This window comes from Chrysemys picta, chromosome 18 (genome assembly GCF_011386835.1).
Source record: "Chrysemys picta bellii isolate R12L10 chromosome 18, ASM1138683v2, whole genome shotgun sequence".
Lineage (NCBI taxonomy): Eukaryota > Metazoa > Chordata > Testudines > Emydidae > Chrysemys > Chrysemys picta.
The window spans coordinates 3054946-3074928 of record NC_088808.1 but is presented as its reverse complement, the minus strand read 5'-3'; positions in this window follow the sequence as shown (position 1 = coordinate 3074928).

The following is a 19983-nucleotide window of genomic DNA, read 5'->3' as shown; positions in this document are numbered from 1 at the left end:
GTGTAATGGTTTCTGAGGGATGTTTGGGATGGGTGTTCTTGGTGATGGGTCACTGCTCAGGGGTGAGAGATTTGTCTGGCATCCTCCCTGAGATTGGGGTGGAGTGACCTACTGACCCAGCTCTGGATGCGTGGGACACCAGTCGGGACTCCTATCTGCTTTCATAAGCTGCAGCCTGATCATGTTGCTTCTTCTCTGTATTCCAAGCTGATCTTGGACTCCTTGAAATGTCAGGACAGCAAAGCTAATATCACTGAGACATTAGTCCATAGGCAGTACTGATGGAGGCCCACTTTCCCTACAATCATTCTGCTGTTGGTGAGGGAGAGCAGCACGGTCCCAGGTCCCCTGCCCATCTGTCAATGACTGAGCTCAGACACTCTGGGACAGAATTTATTTCTAGCAAAGCTGATATCTTAAGGGATTTTGAACTGGGGAAGCATTTGAATAAGGCCATTTATCTTTGCCTTCTGCCTGGTGTTCCTGTGTTACTGGCTACAGTTTTTAAATCATGTTAAGGGTTTGGGTGGGTTTCATATCAGCTCTGCTGGTTCCTGGCAGCCCTTCTCCTCGCTCGAAGACTCCAGCCATCATTCCCATCTGTGGCAGCCACATTATAAGAAACTTGAATGGCCTAAGCTGCAAGAGGGACCTTGGTGCAGAACCTGAACCATCTTTTGCTGTATTTGTTACTCCTTGGAAAGCTGTGACCACTGTTAAAGCAACCAGCCACTTCTGTGTCCCAGCAACTAACAACATCAACTGCCAGTTCTGTATCCACGGTGTGACACAAAGATATAGGGCACAATGCAACCCTGATGTAACTCAGAGCTGCTCCGCCAGGGAGGACTGGCAGAGGTACAAGAGGCTTAAAATGTGCCCAGATGAAAGTGCTGGGGTCTCCCACATGGTCTGGAGGGATTGTGGGATCTTGTCTGGGTGTATCGAACTGCAGAGGTGTTGCACCTCTTGTGCTCTGTGCTCTGCCATTGCCCTAGAGTGGCGGGGCAAAAGCTGTCAGCTGCTGTGGGGACCCCAGAGCCCCAAGATGCTGACCCCCAAGCTCTGAGCTGCAGTGGGGGCTCTGGAGCTGTTAGTCCCCCCCACCACCCCCCAGTCACCCACCTTTATTTTTAGTAAAAGCCACGGACAAGTCATGGGCTTCTTTGAATTTTGTCTGTTGCCCATGACTTGTCCGTGGCTTTTACTAGACATTACCGTGACAACATCTTAACCTTACTGCTCGCTCTGAGTATGCATTTCCAGCCAGTTGTGCATCCACCTTCTAGCAGGTTTGTCTAGGCTGTATTTCCCGAGTTTCCTTTGAAGTAGGTCATGTGACGTTGAGATATATACTGCTTCCCTCTATCCACAGGGCTTGTTACGCTGCACTGCTACCCAGCAGGATTAAGTTTGCTCTCAGGGCAGAGACATGGGGGTGGGGGGTGGGTGTTGCCTCACGGACTGGGTGGCATAAATAGAGTTGTTAAAGAACTGGCTGAAACTGACCCAGATCCACCAGCACAAGCTCCAGTGACTCCTGAATCGACACTCAACAGTGGGGAAACTCTGGCCAGCAGGGTGGTGAACTCGGCATCGCTCTGCATGGAGAAACAAAGGACAGACGTGTCTAGCAGAGTATAAATGTGGGTTCTGGAAGAAGCTTGGGGCTCTTGCCTGGACTGAAAGAAGGAAGTCGGAGGGAGACAGAGCCAGAGCCTGAGAATGGAGTTCACGGCAGCTTGGCTTGTGCGTTGGGGCTTGACCAGAGTGGACTATACTTTAACCTTCTTTTGTTTTATGCTAAGGACTTCCAGTGCTGCGTTCCAATTGACCAATAAACCCTCCTCTGGTCTGAAAAGGCTGCCTGGGGGTGTCACTGTCACGGCGAATACTTGCTGAGGGCACTAGGGGTTCTCACCACACATTTTTTGGTGGCTGTGCTAACAATTTTTCCTAAAATACTTAACTTTAGGAAAAACAAATACAAGTGCACATACCCACATTGTCATTTATTTATGTGGGGCTTTTTTACAGCCTGAATAACCAAATTCTGTACTGGAGCTAAACGGATAGAAACACAAATCAGGTGCTTTGCACATTCTTGACTTTGTTGTTGTTATTTCTTGTGCTTTTTTGGTGGCTACTCTTTTTTTTTGACCTGCTAGTTAGTAAGTCTGTGAGAAGTGATACTTGTATATTAATCTCTCTTTTCATAGCCTCCCAGCTAGTGATATTGACAAATATCACTTTTCACAGCAGATTTACTCAGCCCTGGCAATTCCAGGGACAATTTAAGCCCTGCATGGGGAGGTGGGCAGGGAGGCAATAGGGGTCAGGGGCGGTGGGGGTGGTGAGCCCAGGGGCTCCTGGAGCCTGCTGCCTGTCATGCCAAGACTGAAGTCGGACCCCACTGCCTCTGGGAGGGTGGGGAACTCACTGGCTGCCTGCTCCTCCAGCATTTGTCTCCAGAGTGGGGCAGGGTCCAACCCCTGCTGGGAGCACTTGGGGGGGGGGGGACAACTGCTCCCCTGCCTCCCAATCACCCTGCAGGAGGCTGTGGCTGGAAGGAAAGCCCTTGGCGGCTGCATTTGAGAAACACTCTGCTAGTCCCTGAAGAATGGACAAGGAGGGGGAGGAAATCAAGTCGTCATTTCTGCATGGAGCAGAAATCTGGAGCAGCTTTATTCAGTGGAGCGCTGCTTCTGGGCTTGGCCAGTCCCCACTGACGGGTGGGATGGGGTGGTGGTGCAGAGGCTAAAGACAATAAGCAGTTTAAGTGTCCAGTTTTGGGCCCCACACTACAAGAAGGATGTGGAAAAATTGGAAAGAGTCCAGCGGAGGGCAACAAAAATGATTAGAGGCCTGGAGCACATGACTTATGAGGGGAGGCTGAGGGAATTGGGATTGTTTAGTCAGCAGAAGAGAAGAATGAGGGGGGATTTGATAGCTGCTTTCAACTACTTGAAAGGGGGTTCCAAAGAGGATGGAGCTCGGCTGTTCTCAGTGGTGGCAGATGACAGAACAAGGAGCAATGGTCTCAAGTTGCAGTGGGGGAGGTTTAGGTTGGATATTAGGAAACACTATTTCACTAGGAGGGCGGTGAAGCACTGGAATGGGTTACCTAGGGAGGTGGTGGAGTCTCCTTCCTTAGAGGTTTTTAAGGTCAGGCTTGACAAAGCCCTGGCTGGGATGATTTAGCTGGGAATTGGTCCTGCTTTGAGCAGGGGGTTGGACTAGATACCTCCTGAGGTCCCTTCCCACCCTGATATTCTATGATTCTATATTTGGAACAAAAACAATCTTAGCAATGGCCTAGGCCCATTACTAGATGGAGACAGTGAATGTGTTAATAATGCGGAAAAGGCAGCCGTGTTCAATGAATATTTCTGTTCTGTGGGTCCGTGGCAGAGATACACAGCCCAGATAGCAGCCGAGTAACTTTTCACACACTGTGCTGCCAGCAGGTACCTAACTCTGATCTAGGGCAGAGCGTGGGGCTCACTCTCCTGGGCTCTTTCAGCCATTAACCTCTCTGCTGAGGCTGCCAACTAGTGCCAGCTGGGGTGGCTTTGTGATGGGGACACCTGTCTGCTGGGATCTGGACTGAGACCCACCAGATTTGTTTCATACAAGCCACCGTCTGATGAAAACAATTTTCAGTCCTTTCTAATCCAATTCAAAAGGGTAAATAGGATGACGTGGGTAGTTATAGGCCTGTCAGTCTGACATTAATCCCAGATGAGATAATAGAGTGCCTGATATGGGACTCAATGGCTAAAGGAGGGTAATTAATGTAAATTAACATGGATTCATGGAAAATAGGTCCTGTCAAACTAACTTCATGTCTTTTTTTCCCAATGAGATTAGAAGTTTAGCTGACGTAGTACTGTTGATCATGGGTGGCGGGTGAAGCTTCCCCTTGGAGAGGCTAACCCCATACCCCACCTCTTCTGGCCGATGCCACGTTCCCGCTTGCTGCGCTCAAACAGCCTGCCCCCCGGCCTTGGCTGGGGGCAAGGGAGGGCTGAGACGTCAGTCGGAGCCATGGCTGGGGGAGGGGAGGACTGAGAGCTCAGTCCTGGCCAGTGTTGAGCTCTCAGCCACGACCGGGACCGCGGACAGAAATCTCAGCCCTGGCTGGAGCTCCCGGCCTGGAGTCTCTCCCCACTTCCAACCCTTCCACCTGCAGCCCCGCCCACAGCCCCACCCAATTCCATCCCTTCCCCCATGGCCTCTCCCCTATTCCACCCATGGCCCTGGCCCCCTTCGACTCCCACTCCACCCCTTTCCCCCACCCCAGCCCTGGGACCGGAAAAGCTCTGTGCCCCTGTCGTGGTCCTGGGGCCGTGGTGGGGAGCAAGAGTTCCTCCAGTCCCAGGGCTGTGACGGGGGGAGATTTTTCTGGGGGCCCAACTCCACCACTCTCCCCTGCCCCCAATGGCATGAGATTTGGCTTAGCCTCCCCCAGCCTCCATTACACGCCACCTATGCTGTTGATGTAATAGACTTCTGTAAGGTGTATGACTTGGTGCTACACAATATTTTTATTAAAAAACCTTAGAACGCTGTTTAATTAACATGGCACACATCAAATGGATTAAAACCTGGTTAACTGATCTGTCTCAATGTAATTGTCAATGGGGAATCATCACTGAGTGGGTGTGTTTCTAGCAGGGATCTGTTCTTGCAATGGTCACCTCGGGATGTGCATAAGCCCAAACAGAGCTGTGCCATTGGAGATGTCCCAAGATGTTGCTGTTTTGTAGCAAAAGCCTTAGTGACCTCATTAGGAGGGCTGAGCAGCTAAGGTGTGGGTCTTGGCCTTTTAATAGGCACGGGTTCAAAGCCCACTTCTGAAGTGCATTTTCTCTCCTGGGTGGGAGCTGAAGGTTGGCGCTGTTTCTCTTTTGGGCTACCCTGGGACCTTACCATATGAGTCAGCTGGCAACTGCCCCAAGTGACGATGTGCCGGAGGGATCAGTGTGTTGTCAAGGCACTTGGTCACAAGGGGTTTGTCTGTTTCTTGTTTGCTATTTTTATTTTAAAGTGAGCAGGTGTCAAGTCCATAACCCAAGGAATCTCATGGGACTGAGCTTCAGGTGCTCCTGCTGAGCAGGGTCATTTTATCCTTGTTTGTCCTCCAATGTCCGGAAGCCTGGCAGTTCCAGAGGGGTCTGGGGCAGATGTTGGCACACACCTCAGTGCAGGCATAAGCCATGGAGTCACAAGCTGCGGCACAGGCAGGGGCAGGAGGGGTTTCACCTTCATGTGCTCTGCAGTGACTTTACAGTCTCAGACCAGCCCTGCACACAGAGTGTGATTTGAACCTGAGTCAGTGAAAGCCGGGCAGCCTTGGGTGTGGACATTCTTACATCATTTGAAACCTGGTTTACATCGGTAAATATAGAGGTGCAAGTAAGCCAAGAAACCAGTTTTAAATGGATATAAGTATCTCCACACAGGGGTTTGCACCAGTTTAACTAAACTGATTGCATTTAAACCAGTGCAACTTTCGGTGTATAGACGAGCCCAAGAAGCACAAATTCCCCTACAACAAGGCTTGTCTAACTTCCTCCTTTGCTTCCTCAAGTTAACTAGCTAATCCCTTTTTCCTGTTACCTTCTGTTGTTACCTGCACACTCTAGGGCACCCACCTTTATCCCTCCGTGGGTTTAAGGTGTAACACAGTTAATTTAGGCACCCCCACCCTTTCCCAGTTTCTAAGGACTCAGGCAAAAGGCACCTACCCTTACCCAGTTCCTAGGACTGAGGGTGTAACCTTCTGTGGATTGTGGGGCCTCTTCCTGGTGAAAAAGCCTTACACAGTAATATCCTTAACCTCTATTTATTAACCATCACCAAGCAGATTACACACCTAAACATACAATGCTCTGCTCACCAATCCTGATCACGCAGGAGGACTTTCCCTGTTGGCCTGGCAAGGTCAGTCTCATCTGGGTTCTGGTTGCTGCACATCATGGTCGTGTGGAGGATTCTAGCAGCTCTGCTCTCGAGCTGTGTCTTAGAGGTGAGTTCTTCTTCTTCCAGGTCTTTCCTTCTTATTCTTCGTTTTTTCTTTTCCTTTCTTTCCCGGCTGGTCTCCTCCTTGGGCCCCAGTTTATATAGTGAAACTTGAGTCCTGCGTACCTTAACCAATCATTTTCTTAAAATGTTACAAAATAATTCTCTAACCAATCCTAACATGTTGCAAAACAATTCTTTACACAATGATACCCACCACCTTAGTTGATTTAAATCTTGCATAATCAGTTATGCAACAGACAATCAAAGAACCAGACAGAAACCATACAGATAAACAATAGAGAAGTAGGGACCAGAAAGGCAAAACAATAAAGAAGTAGAGATTTCACAATCACAACTGTCTTGCAAGGAATCACTTCTCAAACAAAGTTTTCGTTAACTATCTTAAGCTCTGTTTCTTTATCTGGTGGAGCTGGGTACCGTTAGGACAGAAGCGGCTTTCTTAGCAGCCGATATGTCATTGGTTTAATGTAATTTAGATGGACTGGGAGGATGTGACATTCTGCTTTTTCACTCATGGCTGCTGCTGTCCTAATGTGGCTGAAGAAAAAGGCCTCAGACCTCACACCATGGCGAGGGTTGCCAGGCGTCCGGTTTTCGACCAGAACACCTGGTTGAAAAGGGACCCTGGCAGCTCTGGTCCACACCGCTGACCAGGCCTTTAAAAGTCCAGTCAGTGGCGCAGCGGGGCTAAAGCAGGCTCCCTGTCTGCCCTGGCTCCACGCAGCTCCCAGAAGCGAGACATGTCTCTGTGGCCCCTAGGTGCAGGGAGGCTTCGTGTCCTGCCCCCACCCAGAGCACCAGCTCCGCAGCTCCCATTGGCCGGGAACTGCAGGGGGCGGCGCCTGTGGGTGTGGGCAGCATGCACCACACAGAGTCATCTGGCCACACCTCCACCTAGGACCAGACATGCTGGCTGCTTCCGGGAGCAATGCAGAGCCAGGGCAGGCAGGGAGCTTAGCCCCGCTGCGCCGCTGACTGGGAGCCGCCTGAGATAAGTGCTGCCCAGACAGAACCCCCTCTCGCACCCAAACTCCCTCCCAGAGCCTGCCCCCTGCCCCCCCTCCTGCACCCCTGCCCCAGCCCTGAGCCACCCTCGCACCCAAACTCCCTCCCAGAGCCTGCCCCCTGCCCCCCCACCCCAGCCCTGAGCCCCCCCTCGCACCCAAACTCCCTCCCAGAGCCTGCACCCTGCCCCCCCCTGCCCCAGCCCTGAGCCCCCCTCACACCCAGACTCCCTCCCAGAGCCTGCCCCCTGCCCCCCATCCTGCTCCCCTGCCCCAGCCCTGAGCCCCCCCTCGCACCCAAACTCCCTCCCAGAGCCTGCACCCTGCCCCCCCTGCCCCAGCCCTGAGCCCCCCTCACACCCAAACTCCCTCCCAGAGCCTGCACCCTGCCCCCCCTCCTGCCCCCCTACCCCAGCCCTGAGCCCCCTCACACCCAAACTCCCTCCCAGAGCCTGCCCCCTGCCCCCCCTCCTGCACCCCTGCCCAGCCCTGAGCCCCCCTCACACCCAAACTCCCTCCCAGAGCCTGCACCCTGCCCCCCTGCCCCAGCCCTGAGCCCCGCTCACACCCAAACTCCCTCCCAGAGCCTGCCCCCTGCCCCCCCTCCTGCCCCCCTGCCCCAGCCCTGAGCCCCCCTCACACCCAAACTCCCTCCCAGAGCCTGCACCCTGCCCCCCCTGTCCCAGCCCTGAGCCCCCCTCACACCCAAACTCCCTCCCAGAGCCTGCACCCTGCCCCCCCTACCCCCCTGCCCCAGCCTGAGCCCCCCTCGCACCCAAACTCCCTCCCAGAGCCTGCACCCTGCTCCCCCTCCTGCCCCCCTGCCCCAGCCCTGAGCCCCCCTCAAACCCAAACTCCCTCCCAGAGCCTGCCCCCTGCCCCCCCCTCCTGCCCCCCTGCCCCAGCCCTGAGCCCCCCTCACACCCAAACTCCCTCCCAGAGCCTGCCCCCTGCCCCCCCCTCCTGCCCCCCTGCCCAGCCCTGAGCCCCCCTCGCACCCAAACTCCCTCCCAGAGCCTGCACCCTGCCCCCCCTGCCCCAGCCCTGAGCCCCCCTCACACCCAGACTCCCTCCCAGAGCCTGCCCCCTGCCCCCCATCCTGCTCCCCTGCCCCAGCCCTGAGCCCCCCCTCGCACCCAAACTCCCTCCCAGAGCTGCACCCTGCCCCCCCTGCCCCAGCCCTGAGCCCCCCTCACACCCAAACTCCCTCCCAGAGCCTGCACCCTGCCCCCCTCCTGCCCCCCTACCCCAGCCCTGAGCCCCCTCACACCCAAACTCCCTCCCAGAGCCTGCCCCCTGCCCCCCCTCCTGCACCCCTGCCCCCAGCCCTGAGCCCCCCTCACACCCAAACTCCCTCCCAGAGCCTGCACCCTGCCCCCCTGCCCCAGCCCTGAGCCCCGCTCACACCCAAACTCCCTCCCAGAGCCTGCCCCCTGCCCCCCCTCCTGCCCCCCTGCCCCAGCCCTGAGCCCCCTCACACCCAAACTCCCTCCCAGAGCCTGCACCCTGCCCCCCCTGTCCCAGCCCTGAGCCCCCCTCACACCCAAACTCCCTCCCAGAGCCTGCACCCTGCCCCCCCTACCCCCCTGCCCAGCCCTGAGCCCCCCTCGCACCCAAACTCCCTCCCAGAGCCTGCACCCTGCTCCCCCTCCTGCCCCCCTGCCCCAGCCCTGAGCCCCCCTCAAACCCAAACTCCCTCCCAGAGCCTGCCCCCTGCCCCCCCTCCTGCCCCCCTGCCCCAGCCCTGAGCCCCCCTCACACCCAAACTCCCTCCCAGAGCCTGCCCCCTGCCCCCCCCCTCCTGCCCCCCTGCCCCAGCCCTGAGCCCCCCTCACACCCAAACTCCCTCCAGAGCCTGCCCCCTGCCCCCCTTCTGCCCCCCTGCCCCAGCCCTGAGCCCCCCCTCGCATCCAAACTCCCTCCAGAGCCTGCACCCTGCCCCCCCTGCCCCAGCCCTGAGCCCCCCTCACATCCAAACTCCCTCCAGAGCCTGCCCCTGCCCCCCCTCCTGCCCCCTGCCCCAGCCCTGAGCCCCCCTCACACCCAAACTGCCTCCCAGAGCCTGCCCCCTGCCCCCCCTCCTGCACCCCCTGCCCCAGCCCTGAGCCCCCCCTCACACCCAAACTGCCTCCCAGAGCCTGCCCCCTGCCCCCCCTCCTGCACCCCTGCCCCAGCCCTGAGCCCCCCTCACACCCAAACTCCCTCCCAGAGCCTGCACCCTGTCCCCCCTCCTGCCCCAGCCCTGAGCCCCCCTCACACCCAAACTGCCTCCCAGAGCCTGCCCCCTGCCCCCCCTCCTGCACCCCTGCCCCAGCCCTGAGCCCCCCTCACACCCAAACTCCCTCCCAAGCCTGTCCCCTGCCCCCCCTCCTGCCCCCCTACCCCAGCCCTGAGCCCCCCTCACACCCAAACTCCCTCCCAGAGCCTGCACCCTGCCCCCCCTCCTACCCCCCTGCCCCAGCCCTGAGCCCCACTCAAACCCAAACTCCCTCCCACAGCCTGCACCCTGCTCCCCCCCCTGCACCCCGGCCCCAGCCCTGAGCCCCCTCTCGCACCCAAACTCCCTCCCAGAGCCTGCCCCCTGCCCCCCCTCCTGCCCCAGCTCTGAGTCCCCTCTCACACCCAAACTCCCTCCTGGAGCCCACATCCCAAACCCTGTCCTGCACCCCAACCCCATGCCCTAGCCCTGAGCCTGCTCCCACCTCCAAACCCTTGGCTCAGTCCAGAGCCCCCTCCTGCACCCCAAACCCCTCATCCCTGGCCCCACCCCAGAGCCTGCACCCTCAACTGGAGCCTTCACCTCCTCCGCACCCCAACCCCTTGCCCCAGCCCGTGAAGGTGAGCGAGGGTGGGGGAGAGCGAGCGATGGAGGGAGGGAGGCTGGAGGGAGGGGGCGGGGCCTCCAAGAAGGGGCGGGGCAGGGCAGAGGTGTTCGGTTTTGTGCAATTAGAAAGTTGGCAACCCTAACTGTGGCTACTGCCCTTAATCTTATCCTGAGCCACTAACTCTTAATTTTTTATCCTTTCTCATTTATGCCTCTCCTTGTGGGTTATGTCCTTAATGAACTCTCCTCTGCTGCTCTCTAGCCAGATCTTCTTGACTTTCCATTGTCCTTCTTCTTGTCCTCTTTCACTTTGTAGCCTCTCGGCTGCTGCTAGAGCTGGAGCAGACGACAACTTCCCCTTCCTCAGAAATCCAGGTTTTTCTTTGGACTTTTATTTATCTCACCATGAATTTAGGCCTTGTCTATATTCAAAGCTGTATCAGTTAGCTAAAGGGGTGATTTTAAACCAGTTCAGTTAAACTAGTGCAAAAGGACTGTGGACAATCTCAATTTGGTTTAAACCTGGTTTATAGCAATTTACCTTCATTCAGAAAAGGCTCAATATAAGCTTAGTTTCAACCAAATTAAGTGTGTCCATACTGGAGGGTTGCGTGGGGTTAGCTATATCAGTTTAATATTTCAGAGATTTCACATCAAAATCACACCTTTATTTAAACCAGTGCAACTTGGAAGATAGACTAGGGGGTAACATTTTTAAAAACGCCTAAGTGACTTAGGAGGTGTTGTGATAATTGGGCCTACAAATTTACTCTAATTGTGAGCACAATTGTAAAAGTGTATGAAAGTTCATAAACTGTTACAATAATCTATAATAACAAAGGTTAATGAAAAGTTGGCCAAGTTGGTTTCAGTAATAAGTTTTATGAACAGGTGCAAGAGAACCAGACGGAGACTAATTTAGAACGGCCCCAGCCTCCTGCGCGGGAGCAGAAATCTGGAGCCGCTTTATTCAGTGGCGCACTTCCTGGGCTTCGCCAGTCCGCACTGACGGGGGGGTGGGATGGGGGTGGTGCGGTAGAACGACTGGGGGGCTGGCAGGGCTAAAGACAATAAGCAGTTTAAGTATATTAGGAACAAAAACAATCTTAGCAATGGCCTAGGCCCATTACTAGATGGAGACAGTAAATGTGTTGTTAATGCGGAAAAGACAGCCGTGTTCAATGAATATTTCTGTTCTGTGGGTCCGTGGCAGTATCATTCTTCCTTTGCAGGACTGTAATGTAGGGTTAATACTCACTCTTGTCTCGGTTACTCTGTATTTATCTATGTAGATTTCCAGAAAATGTTCTACTGTTCTAACCAAGGGCACAGGGAGTCTTTCAGAGACATTACAAGTACAAATCCATTCATTTAGATCAGTCCCTAGCTATGTACCCATAGGAATCCTAACCCTATAGTAACCCCAACTCCAAGTGGCCTACCCATAGGAACCCATATTGGGGTTGGTCCTGCTTTGAGCAGGGGGGTTGGACTAGATGACTCCTGAGGTCCCTTCCAACCCTGATATTCTATGAAACCTAACCTGAGAGTGGGGAGCCCTGCCATAGGAACCATAACACTAGGGCAGAGAGCTCTAGACATAGGAACCCTCACCCTAGGGCGGGAAGCCGTAGTCATACAAACGCTAACCGTAATTCCAAGTGGCCTGCTCATGGGAACCGTAACTCTAGGGCAGGGAGCCCCACCCATAGGAACCCTAAGCATAACTAAAAGTGGCATACCCATAAGAACCCTATCCCTCACTCCAGTGATCTACCCCTAGGAACCCTAACTTTAGGAGCCTTACCCATAGAAACTGTAACCCTAACTCCAAGTGCCCTACACATAGGAACTCTAACCCAAATTCTAAGTGGCGTACCCATAGGAACCCAACTCTAGGGCAGGGAGCCGTACCCAGAGGAACTCTAAAACTGGGGTGGGGATTCCTAGGAACCCTAACCCTAACTCCAAGAGCTGTACACATAGCAGTCTTAACCCTAGGGTGGAAAGCACTATCCCTATGAACCCTAACTGTGAGGGGGGAGCCCTACCCCTAGGAATCCTAAGCCGAACTACAAGTTCCCATAGGAACCCTGACCCTATAGCGGAGAGTGCTACCCATAGGAACCTTAACCCTAACTCCAAGTGTTTACCCATAGGAACCCTCACTCTAGTGCAGGGAGCCCTGCCAATAGGAACCCTGTCCCTAACTCCACCTGGCCCACCCAGAGGAAGTGGGGTGGGGGCTGCACTTCCATGTGAAGAGATTCTTGTGAGCAAGCTCCAGAAATTCCATGGAGAGAAATGTTATTTGCTTGCATTTGATGAGGGAGGTGGGGATGGCTGAATTCACGTGAAATTAATTGGTCATAAATTCCACAGGAATTTTGGAGAATATCTGTTACCAACTTCTAATTGCTTATATTTGCAGCAATTCCTCAGCTCTGCAGGGGGAGCTAAAGACTGAGCTCAGGCCCCTTGTTTGAATTCTCTAGCATCTCTTGGCTTATTTGACTGTGTTGTTATTTGAGCATGAGGAGAAAAGTGATGCTAGCTTATTTACTACAGACATTTTCATTGGCCCTTCCCAGTGTTTAAGAAAGAAGCTGGCAGCCGATTACTCTCCTGGAGGTAATTAGCTCTGAGCCAAGGAGGAAGAGACTTTCCCATCATTGAGAAATGTATGAACCGGTAGTTCTGGTACTACAGCCAGTGCTTAGGGGCTTTGCATTTCCTAACCCCCAAACCCACCTTTCCATTGTATCAAGTATCACAGGGGGAGCCGTGTTAGTCTGGATCTGTAAGAAGCGACAGAGGGTCCTGTGGCACCTTAGAGACCAACAGAAGTATTGGAGCATAAGCTTTCGTAGGTGAACGAAGTGGATATTCACCCAGGAAAGCTCATGCTCCAATATGTCTGTTAGTCTATAAGGTGCCACAGGACTCATTTTCATGGTAGTAATTACTCTTTACAAATGATAACTAAGTACTATGGTCTCTGCAGGGCCGGCTCCAGGCACCAGCTTGCCAAGCAGGTGCTTGGGGCGGCCGCTCCGGAGAGGGGCGGCACGTCCAGCTGTTCGACGGCAATTCGGCGGAGGGTCCCTCACTCCCGCTCGGAGCGAAGGACCTCCCGCCGAATTGCCGCTGCAGATCGCGATCGTGGCTTTTTATTTTTGTTTGGCTGCTTGGGGCGGCCAAAACCCTGGAGCCGGCCCTGGGTCTCTGTTCAAAGAGGAGACTTCTTGCTGAGCAGTAGGGCTGCTAATGTGCCAGCTGAATGCTCACACTGGAAAGTCAACAGGTCTGTTCTTTAATTCCAGGTGCACCGTTTGGGGCTCCCAGGGCTAGGCCAGCTGAGACCTCCACTGTTCTCATCCTGCTTCCCTTCCCCACGCAGCCTGGCCTGCCTTGCCTGGGCTGATGTGGGGCGGGCTCAGAGCCACTGCTTTCATCCTGCCTTCTCCCGATGGGATGGGGTCTACCCCTGGAGTACTCGGAGCAGGCAAGCCTCATGCTTCCCCAGAGGTGACTCAGCGGGATCACACGGAGTCACGTGCACCCCCAGCTTCCTCTCGCCGGGAGGCAGCATCTTCTCCTGCCAGCAGCACTCACCATGTGTCCCTGCAGCAGGGTGTCGGGCTGAGCTTCCCCCGCTGCATAGGGCTCCTTCTCCTTCCCTGCTGCTGATGCCCCAGTGCCTCACGCTGCCAGCTTTGCAGATCTCCTGCTGAAGTGAGTCTGGGAGTGGAGGAGAGGCAACAGGTGGGATGGTCCTGTGTCCCCCCCAGAACCTTTCCATTCTGGTCCGCAGTATCCAGTTATGTGTAGCCTCTGTGTTCCCCTTGCATTGTGATAGGCTCTTGCATGGGTGCAGAAGGGAAGGGAAAGGAAAGGAAGCTCCTAGCTGCATCCTCCCCACATGCCCATATAATGGCCAGCTGCAATCTGGGCTGTAAGGTTTGCAAAGCTCTTTAACAACCTCAGATGAAAGTGGCTCTAGAAGGGCAGAGTATCCCTCCCATCTATGTCATCCAGTGCACACAAGGAGGGATTAGATGGCTCCCACAAGGCCTTAAACACGTTCCTACGTGGGGTTTCAGAGAATGTTTGAGGCCAGAAGGGACAATACTGCTCATCTGGCCTGTATAACACAGGCCAGAGAACCTCACCCTAGGATTTCAATGACTTGTGGTTGAACTAGAGCATCTCTTTTAAAAAGACATCCAAGCTTAAAGATGTCGAGTGATTGGAGAATCCACCACAGCCCTTGGTGAGCTGTTGCATTGATTGATTACCCTCACACTGAAAACTGCATCTTTTGTCCAGTTTACTGAATATATCCATCGATAATGAAAGCCTCCGGTAATCTTAACAATAGAGGCAACTATAATATGTGCCTAATACAGTAGGAAACTAAATGCAGGTAAATCTCACTCTGTGTAAAATCCCCTCAAAAAGGTGGAGTTTTGCAGTCACCTGGGCAAGTCACATGTCTATGAATGATTCAGCTTTTTGCAGGCCGATGCCATTGTTTACATGTTAGTTTGAACGTGCCCAGGAAAGCTCAGATGTGGACTGGCATCTCCCAACGTCCATTGTTAGTTAAGTATTTCTTGATTGGGCACTTACTGAGAATAGTCCTGTCTCAAGAAGCTGCCCAAATGCTTCACTGAGTCTACTTAGAATCAAACAAATACATAGCCAATATTCATAACTTCAACTACAAAAATGATACACACATACCGACAGCATAATCATAACCAGCAAACTACAACCTTCCCATAGACACCCCACGTGGCCTCCTCTGTATAAGAACTGGTGCAACCATAGGACCCTGGTTGCAACAATGATCTATACGGTCACAGATTATGTCAATAACGTCACACCTCGCCTCACAGAATATAGGTTAAGGACTCCCTAATGTGCAATGGTCTAAGTTTCTCTTCATAACAATTTGTAGTTGCCAGTGGCTTGCACTACATCCTCCTTTCCCGCATCACTAGTTTCTATCTCCAGGACATTTTGGGAGAACCTTCCCCTCAGCTACCCCTCATTGCAGAGACAGTACCTCAGCTGCTTTCTCCTTCTTTCTTCTGAGCTTTGCTTCCAATGTTTCATCCCTCTTGATTGATTTCAACAATCAAATTCCAGGATAATTATGCAACAGATCAAATGGGAAAGAAATGAATTGTGCACAGAATCAAAAGAAAGCAAAATTAATTATGCAGCTATAAAATGAGGTGCAAGTAATTACGCGGTGATTCAGAAAGTGAGAAATCAGTTGTACGGAGGGTAGAAGTGACCGGATGCATAGTGCTGGCAAATGGCTAGATTGGTCAGCTGCAAGTATATCAGGCAGTACAGTTGGTTAACTCAAGAATGAGACGGGGCAGCTGATGAGACTGAAGGAAAGTTACAAGGTGCAGATCTTAAAACGCACATCAGTGGCAGAACAAGAGAGTGAATTGACCTAAATACCCCGAGCCACAGAAACCAACCCCCTGTATAGAATCCACAATCCAATATGAATGACGCTATGTAGAAACAGATGAGGTTAATATTTAGTAGTCTGGAAGTTATGTGATTGATTTGTACTGTTCTGGCTGTTAATTCTTCTGATTTTTAAATAAATGTGAGTATCTGCAGGTGTGGCAGTTATGCTGTATAATTCCAGACCACTCCTGGAAACAGCTTATCTGTTCGCATGCTAATGAGACATCCTCTTGCAAGAGATGTGAAGAAACCAACATGCTAAGGAATTTGTATGCAGTAAGCTGATGGTCAAATGTAGTCAATGGAACCGAGCCAGAAAATCTTTTATTAAATGCAAATTGATATTCTTGTTTCATTTCCTGCTCCAATAGTTACAAATATTTACCAGAAGAGAAGGAAGGGAAGTACTCCTCCTTTTACTCTGAAACCTGCCTGGGCAATTCTTCCTTTCCGGGGATCTACAGCATCCAGGGAGACAGGAAGGACAGAGACCTTGTTGAGACATGACACACAAATTGCCAGAGCGAGTTCCTGAAGCTCTGAGCAGCCTAAGAGCTTTCTAAAATGGAAGGTTTTCATCTGGCTTAATAAGTGAGCTCAGCTCAGTGCCAATCAGTAAATTTGCTTTTCAAGGTAACTGGAATTGCACACGGTAGCTGCTAGTCTGGACTCCCCAATGTTGGGAGACTCTTACCTCAGACGTAATGGTCTGAGGAACATGGTCAAGTGTGAAAATGGTCCTATAACTTCCCCAAATGGTGCTGAGAAGGTGGTGATGGGAGTTATTGTTGGCAGTTAAGGAGAACGTGAAGGCTGCTTGGCTTGGTTACAACTGGTGATGTGGATTGGCAGTAGTAGTCGCTAACCTCATTTAGTAGCAGTTACTAGCCATTAAGGGCAGTGGCTAGTGGTTTGTGGCAATTAGCACTTGGTGCTTGATACAGGCAGGTGGCAGTTAATGGCAGTTGTGGAGATCTGGTGGCACTTCCTGGAAGCTGATGAGAACTGGAGCGATGGGAGACAGGAGCACAGTTGGGTCTAGCAGCCCTGCCATGGAAATATTGTGGGGGATGATCTGTGTTTCTGCCCCACCTGTCATTTCCTGTAAACTGCATATGTGCAGGCAGGCGGAAGCAAGAGCGGGTCCCGGGAGGCTGGAATTGGGTCTGGGAGCAGGTAAGAACCACTCGCCCTCCTCTCCCTTACACCCTGACTGTCCCCTGCTCTCCACGCACAGCACCCACCCTATTCCCCTTCACATCCCTGACTGTCCCCCATTCCCCTGCACAGCACCCACTCTGCTCCCCTTCACATCTCTGCCACCCCAACATCCTCTCTGCCCGTGACTCCCCTGCTCCCCATGCACAGCACCCACCCTACTCCCCTTCACATCCCTGACTGTCCCCCATTCCCAGCACCCACCCCGCTCCCCTTCACATCCCTGACTGTCCCCCATTCCCTATGCACAGCACCCACCCTGCTCCCCTTCATGTCCCTGCCACCCCAACATCCCCTCTGCCCCTGACTCCCCTGCTCCCCACGCACAGCACCCACCCTACTCCCCTTCACATCCCTGACTGTCCCCCATTCCCCTGCACAGCACCCACCCTGCTCCCCTTCACGTCCCTGCCACCCCAACATCTCCTCTGCCCCTGACTCCCCTGCTCCCCATGCACAGCACCCACCCCACTCCCCTTCACGTCCCTGACTGTCCCCCATTCCCCTGCACAGCACCCACTCTGCTCCCCTTCACGTCCCTGACTGTCCCCCACTCCCAGCACCCATCCCACTCCCCTTCCCATTCCTGACACCCAAACTGTCCCCCATTTCCCACACAGAGCACCCATCCTGCTCCATCTACTACTCAACATCCCAACTGCCCCACCCCCGAGGCAGAGCACCCATCCCGTGCCCTCTCCTACCCCTGACACCCCAACTCCCCTGCACCCCCCTCAGAGCACATCTGCCCCCATTCAAGGTGAGTTTCTGCTGTCTCTGATGAGAATTGGAGGTAGCTGGTGGCAGTTGGTGGAATTTGGCACAGGTAGCAGCTGCTGCAGGCACTTACCTGCAGTTGGAGGAATATTGTGTCATTAATGGCTGCAGGGGCAGCTGATGGTGTCTGAGAGATTTGAGGCTAGTTAGGGCACTGGGGGAGATTTGCAGTGATTCATAGATTTTTAAGGCCAGAAAGGACCATTCTGACGTTCTGTATAACACAGGCCAGAGAACTTCACCCAGGGACTCCTGCATCTAGTTTCTAACTAGGGTGACCAGATGACAAAAACAAAATATCGGGACATATGGGGGGAGGGGCGCCGCTGAAGAAAAAAGCCGGAGCGCCACCGAAGCCAAATATCGGGACAAATGGCATCCCGCCAATACTTCCGTCGGGACATGGGACAAACAGCGGAATAACGGGACAGTCCCAAGTTTATGGGGACTCTGGTCACCCTATTTCTAACACCTGGTTAAGCTGGAGCATTTGGTGACCGTTCCTGGAAGCCGATGGCCTTTGGCAGGAGATTCTGCCAGTGCTGCTTGTTTTAACAGTCTCGCTCTGAGTCTGACTGAAGGGAGAATTCCTTTGCTTTCGCCAGAAAACCCTCAAAGTCCCGGGGAAGGGATATGGTCATTTGGATGCAGATGAAAATCAGCTGATTCTTTTAGCTCATGGCAGCTGCCTCCAGTACCAGGCCGACTCCAGGGATTTTGCCGCCCCAAGCAGCAAGAAAAAAAAAAAGCCGCGATCACGATCAGCTCTACCGCCGCCGCTTCAGTCTTTGGCGGCAATTCGGCAGCAGGTCCTTCGCTCCGAGAGGGACCCGACACCAAATTGCCGCCGAAGAGCTGGATGTGCTGCCCCTCTCCGTTGGCCGCCCCAAGCACCTGCTTGCTGGGCTCGTGCCTGGACCAGTACCATTGTCCATGAAGTGCAGTTAACACAGCCTCAGGCCCTAGCAGTCCTAAACAAAATTGTCTGTGGCTCTACTCCTTTCTATCTCAGAGGTAGCAAACAGTGGTCCCAGACGTCTTCTGTCCTTAGGGCTGTTCAGATGGGTCTTCCCAATGCTCCATTTTCAGGTGCAGGCTCTGGGATGGAGTTTGGGGGTGGGAGGCGGTGCAAAGGGAAAGGGGTGCAGGCTTTGGGAGGGAGTTTGAGGGCAGGAGTGGGTGTGTGGGAAGGGGGGAGGGGGTTTGGGAGGGAGTTTGGGATAGGAGGGGATGCAGAGGTGAGGGCTGTGGGGCTGAGGATGAAGGGTTCATGATGCAGGAGGGGGCTCAGGGATGGAGCAGAGGATTAGGGTGCGGGAGGATGAGGGCTGAGGGTTTTGGGGCAGTGGAGAGGCTCAGCGCTAGGGTGGAAGGGCAGGGTAAGGGCAGCCTGTCTTCCCATTAGTGGATGGGGGACGCTAGGACCCGGGGGCAGCAGACAGCAGTTGCTGCTGGCTCTGGCAGTACAAGCAGGCAAGGGAGAGGCAGGCCGGGAGGGAGAACCCCACGGAGGGGGGGACGTGCGGAGCGGGGGTGGCAGGTGGAGGCTGGGGACCCATCCATCACTCTCCTGCTCCCTGACTGCCCCCCTGGACTCCCCTTACCATTCTGGCTCCAGGTGTAGGCAAAACACGCTGCCCGGTGGGTCAGTTTGTGTGTTACACAGGGCTGCAGACAGAGGAAGGGGGGAGCAGGGGAGGGCTCTGGCTGCTGGAGGCCAATGGGAGCGGTTCAATCGGCCCAGCCGCCCAATCAGCAGCCGCACTCTGCATGGAAGGGAGGGAGGAAGGTGAGGGAGAACCCCCCACTCCCCCCCGGACATTTTAACCTTGTTACCAATTCCTCCAGGACGGCTATTTAGAGACACAAAAGCTGGACATGTCCGGGGAAATACGGACGGATGGTAACCCTAGCCACTGTGGTGCCGCTCCGGCCCGCCCCACCTACTCCCTCCAGAGGCTCGTATCACTTGGTGGTGGGAGGGGCAGAGGAGGCTCAGTGGCAGGCCTGGGGGGTTTCTGGTTGCTGCGTGGCCGCGCGCCACAGACAACTGGGCTACCCCGTGGCATGGCCCCTGCCTGCTCCCTACGCTCCTGTGTCCCTGCCAGCCCTGGAGCAGCCATCCCGGATAAGGAGGCCCAAGCAAGCCACAGACAAGCAGGCCAAGCTATCCCCGGCCAAGCTGGCCCCATACAAGCTGGCCAAGCCAGCCACGGCCCCAGCCAAGTTTGACCTGGCCAAGCTGGACAAACTGGCCAAGGCAGCACCAGTCAAGGCATCCAATCTCGCCGTGGCCATGGCAGCTCTAGCCAAGCCGACAAAGCCGGCCCCAGCCAAATGGGCCTAAGGCAGCCCTGAACAAACTGGCCCAAGCCAGCCCCAGCCCGAGACGGCCAAGCAGGCCCTGGCATCGGCCAAGACAGCCCTAAGATGGCCCTGCCCCGGCCCCATTCCCAGCCCAAACTGGGTCCCGCTGAAGACAGCCTGGGCCTGGCTGGCGAAACGAGCACTGGCCAAGCAGGCCCCAGCCAAGCCGGCGAACCTGTTGTGCCAGCCTCAGCCAAGCAGCCCCAGACATGCCTGCAAAGCTGGCCTCAGCCAAGCTAGCCAAGCCGC